This window comes from Bidens hawaiensis, unplaced genomic scaffold (assembly GCF_021521415.1).
Source record: "Bidens hawaiensis isolate Kalapana, Puna unplaced genomic scaffold, B.hawaiensis_p1.1 tig00003108_1, whole genome shotgun sequence".
NCBI lineage: Eukaryota > Viridiplantae > Streptophyta > Magnoliopsida > Asterales > Asteraceae > Bidens > Bidens hawaiensis.
This window is the reverse complement of record NW_027491166.1, coordinates 387,094-403,185: the sequence shown is the minus strand read 5'-3', so window position 1 is coordinate 403,185 and position 16,092 is coordinate 387,094. Positions and strand designations below refer to the sequence as shown.

The following is a 16,092-nucleotide window of genomic DNA, read 5'->3' as shown; positions in this document are numbered from 1 at the left end:
CAGGGGCGCTGCCCCCGGACCCCTATTCGTTGAGGGTTATAACTAGACTAGAAACGCGATGTGAGTAGTGATAGTTAAATTGATACGTGTAATTGTTATACAGTTAGTCGAGCACAGCTAAGGAAAGGAATAACAATTACCGATGAACGTAATCGAGTTCAGGTGAGTTTCTAGCCCTACTTCCTTGTTATGTTTTTGGGGCTGTGTGCATACTCGATGTGATAGTTAATATACTTACCTTAAGTGGTAAGTGTATGCTTAGTATGATGTATGAATGATGATTGCTTGACGGTGCGTGAACGGTCTTCGGATATTGTATGTATCGTCAGGTAGTAGTTAAAGTTATGATTGATATATATGATGTATGAATGATGTATGTATGAATATATATGATGTATAAATGATGTATGAATGAATAAGTACGAAGTAAGTATGAGATGTTGACGGTACGTGAACGCTCTTCGGAGATTGCATGTATTGTCAAGGAAAATATGTAAAAGACAGGTATGTTACAGTAGCACGATACAAAGGGACCAGACCCTAATAATATATGTGAGGATAGGGACCAGACCCTGATAATATCTGTGAGGATAGGGACCAGACCCTTATAATATCTATGATGGTAGGGACCAGACCCTAATAATATCTGTGACGTTGGGGACCAGACCCTTATAATATCTGTGAGGTTATAGGGCAGGAGGCGCTTAATTAACATTAGTGTCAATACTAGTTATGTCTATAAAAAAATAATTAGGCTATAATTTTGATAAGACTAACGTCTAAGAAGGACGAAAGTCACAATATTTTGCTAAAAGGCCATGCATATACTATATGGAGCTCAAAAGAACAAAAAGGGCAACCTGGGTATTAGCTTACATTATCTGGGTAAGTAAACTGCAAATATGTTAATTATGCAAACCACATAAGCATGTGGGCATTATCTAAGATAATAATGTCTAAGACACTTAAAAGCTTCTTATGCAATCCGTCACAGTGCGGCGGATGAACCCAATAGTTTTATATAAATTGGAGCTTAGGATTCCTTGTTACTTTGTTATTTATATTGAATAAAAAAATTAATTGTAAGCTTTTAAGCTTGTGGCTAAAGTTTGGGCTCGAAAAATTATGAATAAATCATCCGTTTTTCAATAATAATATGAGTATTATTGGCATTTGGTAGCACATATTCACATGTGTTACCATGTAAACGTATTATAAAAATATAAGGGAAAGTTTCCAAAATATTTTTTAATACAGAGAGAATTCATTTTTGTCCCTATAAATAAAAGTTTTCAGAAATATTCCCTAAAATCATGTCTTTGATGGCATGTTTGGTCTCTACGCTTCTTTCACGACATATTTGGCCTCAACGCATCTTTCACGACATATTTGGCTACCAAAGCGTCTTTCACAACCTATTAGCCTCCAATGCATCTTTCACATGTTGGGCCTCTTAATTGTTTTATTTTCTTTAATATTATAATATTATTATAATTAATTTTACTTAACTTTTTTCTAATAATAAAAATTTTTAATATAAAAAGTTCCAAAATATATTATTGAGACATGCTTATTTTTATTTACGTGTTAGTATAAAATTTACTTAAAACCGAGCTTAGTCAATATTTTAGGAATTTTCTTTAAATATAATCATCCAAAAAAATTTTTGTCAAATGTTATCAGAAATTCAAAACGTGTGGGTGCATATCACCATCACCATCACCATCACCATCACCGTCACCATCACAGCAACAAACGGTACAGGATTTATTGATGCTTCAATAAAAAAATAACCACATGGAAAATAAATGTTAGAAAACAACCCGACCCATAACAATCAATTGTGTTTATAAAAGTCTGATAACAATCAAGTATAGCAAGCACCTAAAATTCTTAAAGCTCGCTAATAAAATCATGGTAAAACCGCATGTTGTTATCCTAGTCGCTCCTGGACAAGGCCATGTAACTCCTACAACCGAACTTGCTCAACGACTGGTTGAACAAGTCGTGAAAGTTACAGTCATAAACACCGAGGCGATTGACAAGCTCGTAAAGAAGAATTGATTAGAGAAAGATGGTTGTGAGGGTGAGCTGCAGATGGTTTCCATCCCTGATGGGTTAGAACCATCTGAAGATAGAAATGAATTAGGTAAGTTATTGTATTCGATGGAACAGCCGATGCCTAGCAAGTTGGAACAACTTATCAAGACGATTAACGAACAAGATGAGAACAAGGTTACGTGTCTTATTGCTGATTTTTGGACGGCATGGGCTCTACAAGTCGCAAAGAAGATGGAAATTGGAAGAGCTGCCTTCTGTCCTGCTTCCACTGCTACACTAGCCAACATGATGAGCATTCCAAACTTGATTGACGATGGCTCAATAAACAAGCAGGGTTAGATTTATAATTCTACATGACAATAATCTGTGCAAATTTTTTGGGTTTCTAGGCATTTTTTTCAAACTACCATGGAGACAAGCTTTCATGAAAGTCACAAGAGGCTTTCCGACTGTGATAAGTCTCTATAACCGCCCGTGTTGTCCTTGCCTGCGATCCTGCTTTTGTAGATCCGTGGTGTTTGTTTCTGAAGGTTTTCCGCTCTCTTTTTCTATAGGGATAAGCGGGTACCGGTGTCGATACCTTTACCAAAAATACCAATACTAATTTTCCCATATTCTTGGTACCGTTACCAAAATGTTGGCTTCGGTACACGTGCGTTACCGATACTGAATGATACAGTTACCGAAAATACCGATACCGATTTTCCCAAACTCATGTTACCATACCGGTACCAAAATGTCATGTAGATTACTGATATTGAAGCCAAAATTAAGAAAATGCCGGTACCGTACCGAAAACTCAAAACTTGTTACAGACTCGGTACCTGTTTTGCTCATCCCATCACCGAATCTTCGGTATCGACACCATAATCTTTTATATTGGAGTCAAATATGTGATGTTTGGGATCAGATATGAAGTGATGTTTGGATCCGATATCTGACGGGCTAGAAATTTGATATACAAATGTCAAATGTCCAGGTAAACCAGAGTCTTACTGAGTTGGAGTGCCCAACTCCTAGTCAAATATTATTCTAACCTTTTTTATTAGAATTTAACTTTTCACTAGTTCGTCATCTTATTTATCATCACCCAAACCTTACTTTTCTTTTTTACACCAACAATGATCTACCTCACACCAATGTTGCAAAAGTCGCTAAGCTGACCCTAGACAGCTGACTGGAAAGTTGGGTGTACTCGAGTTACCCGAGGAGTACTCGGAAATGGTAAATATAAAGCAAATAATTTTTTGAAGATTATATATATGTCAAATACTATAACTTTACTAATATTTATAACAAAATAATTAAATATCAATATAAATAAGAGAAATTCATTTTTAAATATTAAATTATTCTAAAAATTGCTAATTATTAATTGAAAAAATGATTTTATTTCTTTAATATCACATAAATATGAATTATGTTTTATTTATTTAAATCAAAATCGGCCAAAGTTGACCGACTATATATGATTCTGCTAAGGTTGACCAACTTTAATTGATTATTAGCAACCAGACGGAGTTAAAGAAACTCTCCTCGACCTTGTAGCGAGTACCCGGGGAGTGCTCGGCCTTGTAGACCTACTTTTACAAAATTGCTTCACACAATCCTTCAACCATTTCTACTACAAATCAATCCCGGAATGCCTTTGCCAACATCTTTTAAGAGTGGTCAGACTTGAACATAAGTTCTGAAACTCGGCCTAGTGCACTACTCCACAAACTCCCTTGAACTGGCTCCTCGACCCAACCCACTGCCCTTGAAGCACCCTCTATGCCACCTGCCAAACCACATCCTCCGCTCAACCAAACCCATTCAAACCGACTATATATGTAGGTTGGTTGTATTTATGTCTTAATTACACATTCAAACCCACCTACAAACTTATAAATGTACCGAGCCACATTCAAAACTATGTACCTACACACATACAAGCATATATACACATATACAAATATACGTACACATATACAAACATACGGACCTACACACATACATATGCACCTACACAACGCACCTACATATAAGAAAGGGAGCGAAATTAGGGATTAATGAAGTTACACCTTCACTTCTCGCACTTCTCGCTGTAAAAAAACTTCTGAAATGATCCAATACCTATATATATATATTTATATATGGCCATTATAATCATTTATATTATAATAGATCAAAATATTAACTATACCTTATTATATATTAGTTTGGTAATTGTTGATGGGCCATATTACCTATAACTAACTAATAAAAGGTTTCCCTTGGGGGTATATAAAGAGATATAAACATTAACATTATAACCTAATTACACACACATAACAATATTACGTGCCCCCTCTCTCCTAAACCGGGTTTCTCTCAAGAACCATAACACCATCCTTAACTATGCATCCTAAAGGGGAACTCGACCAAGCTAACAACCATGTCGTCCACATCATTCTCTGTTACGGTTACTACTCTCTCTGCTATAACAGGTTTATAGGTTTAATATTTATTATGTTTTCTATTACTTATATGAAAACTGATCAACATGTGGCATCAGAGTGATGTTGATTAATCAGTTCTTCATGTTTTCCCTAAATCTGGAATTGAATCAGAAGACTTGTACTAAAACTTGATAAACCCTATTTTTTCGGTTTATTTATCATGTTCTATTACTAAAACAATATATGAAACTGTTTAAAATTCCTAAAATTCATATTTAGTAAACCCTAATATTTTCGAAATCTGTTAAATTCATGTTTAAAGATTTCGATTCCAGGTGTTTGTATGTTTAATTGTTAAAATTTTCGATGATGTTCTTCGTGTTCATCATTATTATCGAAAATTATACATATGTTGGTTCAAAATCTAGATTAAATTTTGTTAATGATTATTTAGGGAAATATTTTTTCAAATCTTGGATAACTTAGAAGTTTTATTATTTTCTTAAAAGATTTGAATCCCCTTAAAATAGGAAACATATATAATTATAAATCACTAAAAAATTTGAACCAAATCTTATCATTATTTATTTAGTTAATAAATAACATGAGTTATGGGATTAAAACAATTTACGGGTTATTTAAAAAAAAATCATTTATTATGGGCTTTAAACAGATTATGGGTTCTAAGAGTTTATGGGCTTGGGTCATAACCCATAAACCCGAAAATTCACTAATACTGGAATCAACATTTTCCCGAAAACTCCATAAAATCATGTGAACACCCAAATACCGAAAACCCGCTAAAAGCCGGAAACTGACGATTCACGGGAACCTAAAATTTTCGAAAAATAAGCTTTTACCTGAAACTTAAAAATCCTTACCCCTAAACATTCTTTTACTATTAACTAATTAAATGTTTTGTAAACACTTAAATGTTATAAAAAAAATTTACAAACACAAAAAGGCTTAACTTGAATTAATTTTTTGATGTATCACTTCTGCCCAAATTTTAATTATTGTCTATTAGTTTGATGTTAATAATAGACATATCACATCTTCAATAAAATATAATGATCCTCACATTAATGATCCTTCATTAATCTAATGATCATAAACTTTAATCTATCTTACTTTAATATCCCATAACATTACTCGCTATAAATTTCTTCTATAAATAACTATCTTATCTAAATCATCCACTATAATATTAAAACATAATATAAGTTTTACATCATAAAGAGTTTCAATAATATTTAGCTCTTCTCAGTTTTAGCTATCCCTTAAGACATGATATAACTATCATACTGCTCTTTAAAATAACAATCATTCCATTGAAAACTGGAGCATAACAAATAGAATGAGTCAATTATAATGTCTCTTATGATAATGATAATCAAGAACTTATATAAATAAATTCTATCACTAGAGTTATTCTAGATTTATTTTTTCTTAAGACTAATCAAAATAACTCCTAAGATTCATGCACTCCTTAAAAGTTGATATTACTGAATACATCATAATGTACAATACCATGACCCATAAAGTTAAGGGCTCACACATGAAAATAAGTACACTTTTCTAATGCATTACATACTATAAGTTTCTATTATTACAATTTGTTGCCTTAAGTATCAACTATAACACTCATAAGTACAAAAGGAAAACGAGTATGTTGATTAGCAACACATGTAAAAGAAAAGAATATGGCAGTGGAACATAAGATGTTATTCAGCTCACCACCATTAAAACCTTAAAGAGGATAATTCTAAGGTTCATAGATAAAACACAAGTATTACTTCCAGCTTTAAGCTCTCTAAGGAGAAGTCTCGTTGTAAAAATATGTCATTATATTAAGCATAAGTAACAAGGCTATCCATAACTCAAAAGAACACCTGGCTAAAACAGTAGCCGTATATTAATGATATTTAAGTCTCCTAATCCTAATATTCCAATAAACATGATAGGTTGAGTCTAGTTCTATAAGTTTCTTTACTGATATTAACAAATAACTAACATGAGTGTTGGTGACAAAATTTAAATGTTAAGGCTATTATAACCATGAAAAACTGTCTTCTAATTATGTTTTATGATACCTTAAATATTCTGGAGATTAATCATAATTTAGCATCAATACTTAAGCTACATTATGACAGTTTTGAGGTTTGCATAGCCAACATAAAGTCACTCTTACCTTAAACTCTCATATTATCTATTATCAATATCTAGATTGAAACATTTATTAAATAGAATTAGATGATACTACATACTTTCACAACTTTTGTTATCATGCAAATAAGAATTTAACAAAAGAAAAATGAGACTTATAAAATTCATCAATTAAAACCAAATTTCATGAGAAATCATGACATGGTTGATGAGGGTGAATTTCATCTAATCTCATTCTTAGTGATTTTAATCATGTGTTGATGCCCTAAACATTACATGGCTTAAGGAATAAGTATGGGTCCACCATAAGTTATATTTTACTAACATTCGTGGAACTTATTCAAAACGGAATATTCAGACATAATTTCTTTTATCATTTAAAAAGCTATTTAATTGTATCTAATCTGACTTCTATGGTCCATGGTTTTTAAAGAAATCCATTCATATATACTCAATACGATTTCTTCTAAATATGTCCTTTAAGTTTATTATGACATCTGGACGTTAATGGAATCAAATCAAGTCTAACATATATATGACAGATTCCCACGTCATGTACATCATTGAAACTTCTCTTGTATTTTTCCTAGAGATATTAAAGATCAGTGGAAGCCTTAAGTGTCTCAATCATAACTTACAAGATTTGCAAGAGGTGGGGGAGTGAAAACTTGATATTATCTCAAATACACCTCTTGTGCAAGACATTGCTCCATCATAACACTATTCCATCAAAACTTATCTCTTTAGAATTTACTATTACTCTTACAAAAGTTTCATTGTGCTTAAACGTGGACAAATTCATATTTCTTACTAAATTAATCCTCACCAAGAGAAACTGCAACAACATATATTATTAACTTGTTTCTCTATTTGAATCTATTGGTCTTTAAATATTGACCCTAAGTAAGCTAATTTCCTAAAAGTTTCTAAGGTTAGTCGGAGCAGTAAAAGTCCTTATAATGACTTGTTAAAAGTACAAGAGACGGGGGGAAGAGAGTCATTAAATTTTATTCCAAATATAACTCCAGTTACACCTCTTGTACACCATACTTCACCGACTCTTATACACTTAGAATCCTGAAAATGATAGCAACCTAACTAAGAGCTAATCCATAAAACTAAGACTTTTTAAAATTACCCAATAATCAACTCGGGAGACCATCTAGGTTTTAAAACCTACTAACATTGATGATTATGTAACCTCCCTAACTAAATTTGAAATGGATGTTGGAAAGTTTAATGATCCTACCCCTTATAATTGAACCATTAGCATAAATCATAATTGACTCCATAAGTCATGATAACATTTTGAGATTTGGTTGAATCACCTAAGAGTGTTCATAACTAAACTAAATCCCAATACAAAATGTTAAGACAGTAAGAAGCACGATTGATTGTTAAAGGTTATATTCAAGGATAAACCAATTATCAAAGAATCTGCTTACCTATATTACAAAAGATTTCTTTAAGAATCATTATTGTTCTAGTAGCTTATAATAGTTAAGAGCTACGTTAGATGAACATTAAAACAACTTTCCCTAACTATCGGATTACATACTTATTTGTTCATAAAACCACCTAAAAGTTATAAAATAAAGGTCAAAGAACTTTTAGTCTATAAGTCAATAAAATCCATATATGGGTTAATGCAAACATCAAAATGTGATGAAATATTTACAATTATTTTCACCAAAAACCAAGTGGATTAATGTACCTACCTTAAAATGAGTGGGAGCAACTAAAAACAAACTTGTCCTTATATAGATGACATTCTTCTGACAAGTATATGTTACATCAGTCAAATCATTGTTCACAAACTTTGATATTATAGATCTCAGAGATATTCCTTACACATGTAACAAACAATACTGCTCTACTTTAAAGAATAATAGGAACACATAGATTATTTCCTTATGCTTCATTAAGTAGAAGCCTTATATAAGTTCAAGTCTATACTCGTTTAGATATTACTCAAAATTGCAACACACTAGATATGTCTAGATTAATGTGAAGCATCTAAAAGAGTACTAAGATATCTTTAAAAGAAATGAAAGACTATAATTTAAAAGAAGAAGTGAGAATTCAAACCGTTAGATTACTCTAAACTTTGTCATATTCAGATATAAGAATATGTAATTTTCGGGATATATTCTTATGTTAGCATATAAATCTATCTCACGTAGGAGTCATAATGAACTGATAACAACAATCTAAGTTATAATGACAAAATGTGTTGATTAATCACAACGCAATTAGCAATAAATGTTGTTGAAAATTTATCAGTGGACTCATAAGTTTATTAACTCCATATAAATTATATATTGAAGAATTACTGTGATAAAGTCAGCGACCATGTTTTCTCTAACAGTAACAGTTCGAGAGCTGCTGCATTAAATTTCGATATGAAACTAATTATTCATTTATGAATAAATTGAGGAATCTAAATTTTCGTATCAAATACGTTCATGATATGCTTAAGGATCCGATAACTAAAAGTCTCACCCATAAATATTATGAAAGTGCTTATAATAATGATGGGTTATTAATGACTATGCGCAACTGCATATCATACTATGAATGATTAAATATTAAAATTCCTCATTTGTTTTGATTTTGTACGTCTCTTAATATGTTCTGCATGCATAATGACATATAGACGAATTGATATACAAATCAAACGTTCTGAATGGCTTACTTGAAAATTTTGATCATAACTACTTAGGTTTTAAATAAGGACTGCAGTATGATTAATGGGGGTCTTGAGCAGATGTTCAATTCAGTGACTGTATTTCTCTGCTCCAGTTTAAGTTTAAAGCTAAAATGAGTGTTAACTCCTGATCAGGCTTATCAAATACTCATAATAAATGATTACTCAACCAAGTGAGAGAATGTAAGATTAAATATATAATTATATATATATATATATATATATTTATATATGGCCATTATAATCATTTATATTATAATAGATCAAAATATTAACTATACCTTATTATATATTAGTTTGGTAATTGTTGATGGGCCATATTACCTATAACTAACTAATAAAGGGTTTCCCCTTGGGTGTATATAAAGAGATATAAACATTAACATCATAACCTAATTACACACACATAACAATATTGTGTGCCTCCTTTCTCCTAAACCGGGTTTCTCTCAAGTACCATAACACCATCCTTAACTATACATCCTAAATGGGAACTCGACCAAGCTGACAGCCATGTCGTCCACATCCTTCTCTTTTACGGTTACTACTCTCTCTGCTGTAACAGGTTCATAGGTTTAATATTTATTATGTTTTCTATTACTTATATGTAGAACTGATCAACAGGATATCCCCACCCTCCAAACCGGACATGAGGGTCTCCCCTCATCCGGCTCTCTGCAGGGGAATCTCCACTCACTGCTTCCCATTAGGGTTGTTAAACAATATTTTTAAGAGCCTACGGTGATCATAGAATTAGTTTTTCACTACTTCCACTAATCAGCTACGTCGACACCTTAGGTCTAGTTTCTTGGCCTAGTCTGCAATGAAAGATCGCTAGCCACCAAGTTTTTTCGTTTGTCACTAATTCCACTAAGTCTATGCATAATGGGGCGCGAGTTTGGGCGACAAAGGGCGACAAAGGGAGAGCACACCGCCCCCTGGGCGATATTTGGGCGAAATGGGGCGGGGGCGAGGAGAAGATGTCGCCCAAGAAGAAAAAAATTATTATTATTATATTAATATGTGTGTGTGTTATTATTATATTACTATTGTAGCCCCTACATCATTACACCCCAAAAACAAATTTTCCCCCTCTTGCTGACTGGGCGCCACACGGCGCAAAACACCCCAATTTGTAGCCCATCCACTACGCATAGCCTAATCAGCTTCAGGTGTATAATAGAATACCATATTTGTAGATCCTTGTCCACATTAATCACATATATATTTATTGTTGTATCTTAATTATTTTATGCATTGATATCTTGTAGCGGAATGATCAAGAGAAGAGAAGGCTCACATTTTTGAATTCTCATTTATTTAGATACACTTGTTTAAAATCTCATGTAACCCCTACAACCGTTTTACGCAGGCATTCCGCAAAACAGTGAGATGATACGGTTGACGGAAGCTATGCCGCCTATAAAACCTGAAAACCTCGTGTGGGCGAGTTTTCGCGACTCAACCAGCATTGAAGATCATTTCCGGTTTCATTCTAGACTTGTTGAATCGGCCAACATAGCAGAGTGGTTTATATGCAACTCATTTGCTGAACTAGAGCCTGCACCATTTTGCCTGTTCCCAAAATTGTTACTAGTAGGCCCTCTTTTGGCAAGCAACCGACTAGTAGATCAGGTAGCCCATTTTTGGGCAGATGACTCCACGTGCTTAACATGGCTTGATCAGCAACCACCATGTTCTGTCCTTTATATAGCATTTAGAAGTATCACTACCATCAACCAAGTTCAATTTGAAGAACTGGCACTTGGTCTTGAACTTACCAACAAGCCATTCTTATGGGTCGTGCGACCCGGTATGACCACACTTGCTTTCCCGGACGGTTATATGGACCAAATCGCGTCTCGTGGAAAAATAGTGAGCTGGGCGCCTCAACAAAAAGTCTTGGCTCATCCTTCTATAGCTTGTTTCATGAGTCACTGTGGTTGGAACTCTACTTTAGAGGGTGTGACAAATGGTCTCACTTTTTTGTGTTGGCTATACTTTGGTGATCAAATTTACAATCAGACTTACATTTGTGACATCTGGAAAATTGGGCTTTGGTTGAAGGAAGATGAAGCGGGTATCATCACACGAGAAGAAATAAAGAGTAAAGTGGAGCAACTGCTCGTGCTCGGTGACAAAACATTCAAATCTAAGGCTTTGGATATTAAAGAAAAGGTAGCGAGTAGTGTTGCAGAAGGCGGAAGTTCACACACTAATGTTTCGAAATTTATTAACTGGATACATGAAAAAGACAAAGACAAAACAGCAACACGAATAATCATGCATGACTCTATGTGAATGTGAACAACTCTTTCATATGATTTTCTATGTGATGCTATAGCAATAATGATTTAATTATTGATGCGTGTTTGAATTCCTGCTTGTAAACTTTTCTAGATCTATAACTCAGTATGTATATTATATATTTAATTGGGTTTTTGTATAGTCTATCGTTGAAAACAGTCACAAGTTCTATAAAAGGTATAACTATTTGGATTAACTTTATTCACAACCCAATTCAATCCAAATTTTTAATAAAAAAATAATTTCTTTCTATTTCATATATACAACCCAACATAATCCAACTTTTCACTTTATTCACAACCTAACCCAACCCAAACCAATTATTTTAATAGATATATCTTATTTAGATTTTAATTTATTCTATAAATTTATTAAAACTAATAAAAATATTTATTAAAACTAATCCAAAATTTCATTTTCATTCACACCCCTACTCACACCTACTTTTTAACTACATAAATATAGTTTATAGTTTTCAAATATATTATAAAATGGACTTTTAAGATAATAAGTTTACAAACTAATAATATTGTAGCGCAACCGTACTTAAAAAAAATATGTTTAAAAAAATATGATTGTTTTTTTTTTCAATCTCTATTTTCATTATATTATATATTATCATGTTTCATTCAATGAGGTACTAAGTGGAATATTAGGGTTTTTTTTTTAAAAATAATTAACTCACAAATTAAATAAAAGGATTTAGTTATAATAGAGAGATAGATAAGCGGGTAACAAGCTACACCGTCACATGGCGTCTTTGAAGATTTAAATATCTCGGCCCAGCCGTGATAAAAAGAATTGTAGGCCTTAACGAATAACGATATATATAAGCTAATTTTTTAAATGACCATTATTGTTATAACAATAACTATAACAAAAATATAATATGAATGTAATACCCAAATTTTCGAAACACTAAAACTTAATACTTATACGAGTTATTAATACAAAATTTATTAAAATTAACATAGTTATTTTAATATAAACTCATTTTTTAAAAATTGTTAAAAGAATTTTAAATGGTATGTTGAATTAAAAGTTAACGGTGAAGTATAATTAAAACAAAACTAAAAGGGATGAGTATGCAAATAACATATTTAATTATGAAATAAAAAGCTAGGGCTATTTTTGTCATTATTTAAAACTTAATTTTGTTGTCGTTTTCTTCGATAACAAAACCAGAACCTTTTAAATAGAAGTTCATACCTATTATATCATCTATTTATATGTATATCACATACCCTAGTGTTTAGCAACAATGTTTTAATGATATTGAAAAAAAAATACTAAAAGAATGATAAAATTAAAATTTAAACAACTTTTCTAAGTCAAGTCATCGAACAAAGTAAAAAGGATAAAAAGTAAAATTCTAGTTATATAAAAGAATTGTGTTAAATTGTTGGTTATTATTATTATTATTATTATTATTATTACACACTTTATTAAATTGAAATTAAAATTCAAGTAAAAAACTAAGAAGCATGTACCATGTTTGATTCATATATGTATGACGATATGTTAGAGCATCCTCAACCCATTCTCTAAAGTTGTTAAACCCATATAATTTAAGGTAAATTTGAGAAAATCATCAAAATCACATCTCCAATCCATTCCTTATTATATAGATGAGTTATATGGCAACTAAAGTAAAACCCTAAATATAGGGACTCACTTTTGATCCATACCATATAATATATCAACTATTGCCCAATCAACATATATTATATAACAAGACAAAAGAGAAAAAAATAATAAAAAAAGAGTTTATGGATATGAATAGGGAATTGAATGTGAAAGATTTTTGAAAAATGGTAAACAAATTTATGAAATGGTGTTTTTAGCTAAATTATACAGAAAAATATATGGAATGAGCTGTGAATACTCTTACTAAATTACCCCCTTCTCTTTTCCCGTAAACCTCATCTTCTTCACTCAACTTAACCTGCAACTTTCTAGAGATCAAAAATTTATTTCAACGACTTTTTTTACATTTTGTTTCTCAACTTCACTCACTATTATTATCTTATCTTTACTTATCAAATTTAATTTTAGGGTCAAGTCAAAGAAAAACCAATTGGTTGAAGGACCCTCGGGCCCTCCTATAGTTCCGCTACTATTCTTCTCCTCAAGTTTTTCCGGAAAAGTTATCAAATGAACCTATTTTTTTGGTGACTTTTAAACACCAAATTTAACGATCGATTCGACCAATTGACGATGTCGTTTGACTCAAAATCTTTTATATATCCTACATATATATGTGTACAAAAGTTTGGGCCCTCGAAACTTACATGCCCCGGCCGGGGGTGCGGCTCGCACCCCTTCCCCCGACTGGCGGTCGCCACCTCATTTTAAATGGCAAACTCAATCATACTGAAAACAAAGTTCTAGTTATTTGGCGTCAATAAGTTACTATGCACGGCCCGTTGAACTTTTTAAGAAACGTAATAGCTCGAGGGCAAAGGACCCAAATGTATCAAAAGTAAAAGAAATGAAGAAGTGTTGATTCTCGGCACATGCTTTCTCCTGCTTAGCAATTTTTCCTGATTCCGCCTTAAACATAGCCTGTCCAACAACAAATTCGGTATCCCTAAGCCCGACAATAGGGGATACTCCAGTATGGTCTATACAAGGGTGTTTCCTCATGCCCATCTAAATACAAGAACGTTTGCTAGCCAAAGAGTTGACCTCCCTTAGTTGGGATCTGACAGGAGCTTATTTTTTTGCCTAGGTTCCCGCTCGTTTTAACACATCACAAAATCTCTTTCCTTGAAAACAATAATTCAGAAGTTTGGTACTAAGGCTATTTGTGGTGGAGGGGCTACAAAATGAGACGACTTGCAACATATGGCGCCCAGTCAGCAAATGATGATTTTTGTTTTAGGGGTGCAATGATGTTGGCCCAATATATAGCACACACAACACAATATAATAATGAGATTCTTCTAACGAAAGACGGACTTACCCCCCCCCCCCCCTTTCGCCCCTTTTATCGCCGGGGGGGGGGGGGGGTTTCCACCATCTTATTGCCCTCATCGACCCCATCTTATCCACTATGCATAGCCAGGGGACAACTCTGAGTTTAACTTTTTACCCGAATTATGTGAAAAGTGATTACAATGACAAAGTGAGAATGAGAAAGTGCGAAGTGTGAAAAATTCATATGAATCATCAAGCATTTCGGGACACTAAAATAAGTTCCTTTCAAGTAAAAAAAAGGGCAAAAATGTTATGTGGATGAAGAGGCACAATTAATTAAATCCAAATTAAATCAACTCAATCATCACCAAAATTCGTGTCAAAATTATTCCATTTGATTGGGTAAAATGGGTTTTTGTCAATTTAAGGATTCTTCAAGGTTACATCGTATATTATTTTAATGCTGATGGTGTACTTTTATTTAATATAACATTGTATATTATTTTAATGTTGATGGTATGCTTTTGTATTATGGTTGCGATATTGTGTTTTATTTATTTGGTCGAATGATAAAATTGACCTATCTGGAGCCGAAAACTTTGACGTCGAAAAAGAATCAAACACCCAAAAATAATTTCTGACTACGCCACCACTATTCGAGGTCATCGAAATAAGAAGCTCACCATCACTAGAGTCAGCAACAAACGGTACAGAATCATTAACATGGAAAATAAAAGTGGGATAATCTTAATGTACCATTCAAGCAAACATTAATTTTCACATGACATCATTTTAGGATGTCTATAGCAATCCCCCATCATTGCTAACTCACCTATTTTATTTTCTATTATTGCCAAATCATATCGTACACTTTATTTTAACCTTAAGATTTTCCAAACCCTAATCATTTTAATATCTCTTTCTCTCTCTCTCTCTATCTATCTATCTATCTATCTATCTCTTTTGGCTTATTACCTCCACCGTCTCCTATATTCCTGTAATGTAGATGGGGATTAATCGTTTTCCAGTATAGTTATATTGTATACTCTAATGGCCGATTTTATTATATGATTTTCTGGTAAGGTTATATCTTTTTCCGGTAAGGTTTTATATTTATTTTAATTGTTTTATAATTTTGTTATAATTTCTTTAGGTTGTATATCAAAATTCAACATTGAATTGATATGTTAAAGTTATTAAGGTTTTCAGGTAAGTTTTTACGGTAAGGTTTTATATTTATTCTGATCGTTATATACTTTTTTATAATCTCTTTAGGTTGTATATCAAAATCCAAGATTAAATTGTTATTTTGAAGTTATTACGCTTTTCCGGTAAGGTTTTATTTGATACTCTAATGTCCGATTATCATATTATTTCTTATTTCATTTACAATTGTTTTTGTTTTCCGTTTTTGTTTGTATTTATATTAATTATTATATGATTTTTCTAATAATCTCTTTAGGTTCTATATCAACATTGAAGATACAATGGAGATTTTCCCTATTTTGTTTA

General features: G+C 32.4%; 1 pseudogene across 1 annotated transcript; it reads left to right on the top strand.

Annotated features, from left to right (window-relative positions):
* The first annotated feature begins 1,921 nt into the window (after positions 1–1,921).
* LOC143622215 (UDP-glycosyltransferase 83A1 pseudogene) lies at positions 1,922–11,655 on the top strand (annotated as a pseudogene). The gene is made up of 2 exons (XR_013151655.1): positions 1,922–2,395; positions 10,727–11,655. The product of XR_013151655.1 is annotated as a UDP-glycosyltransferase 83A1 pseudogene (transcript).
* The last annotated feature ends 4,437 nt before the right edge of the window (positions 11,656–16,092 follow it).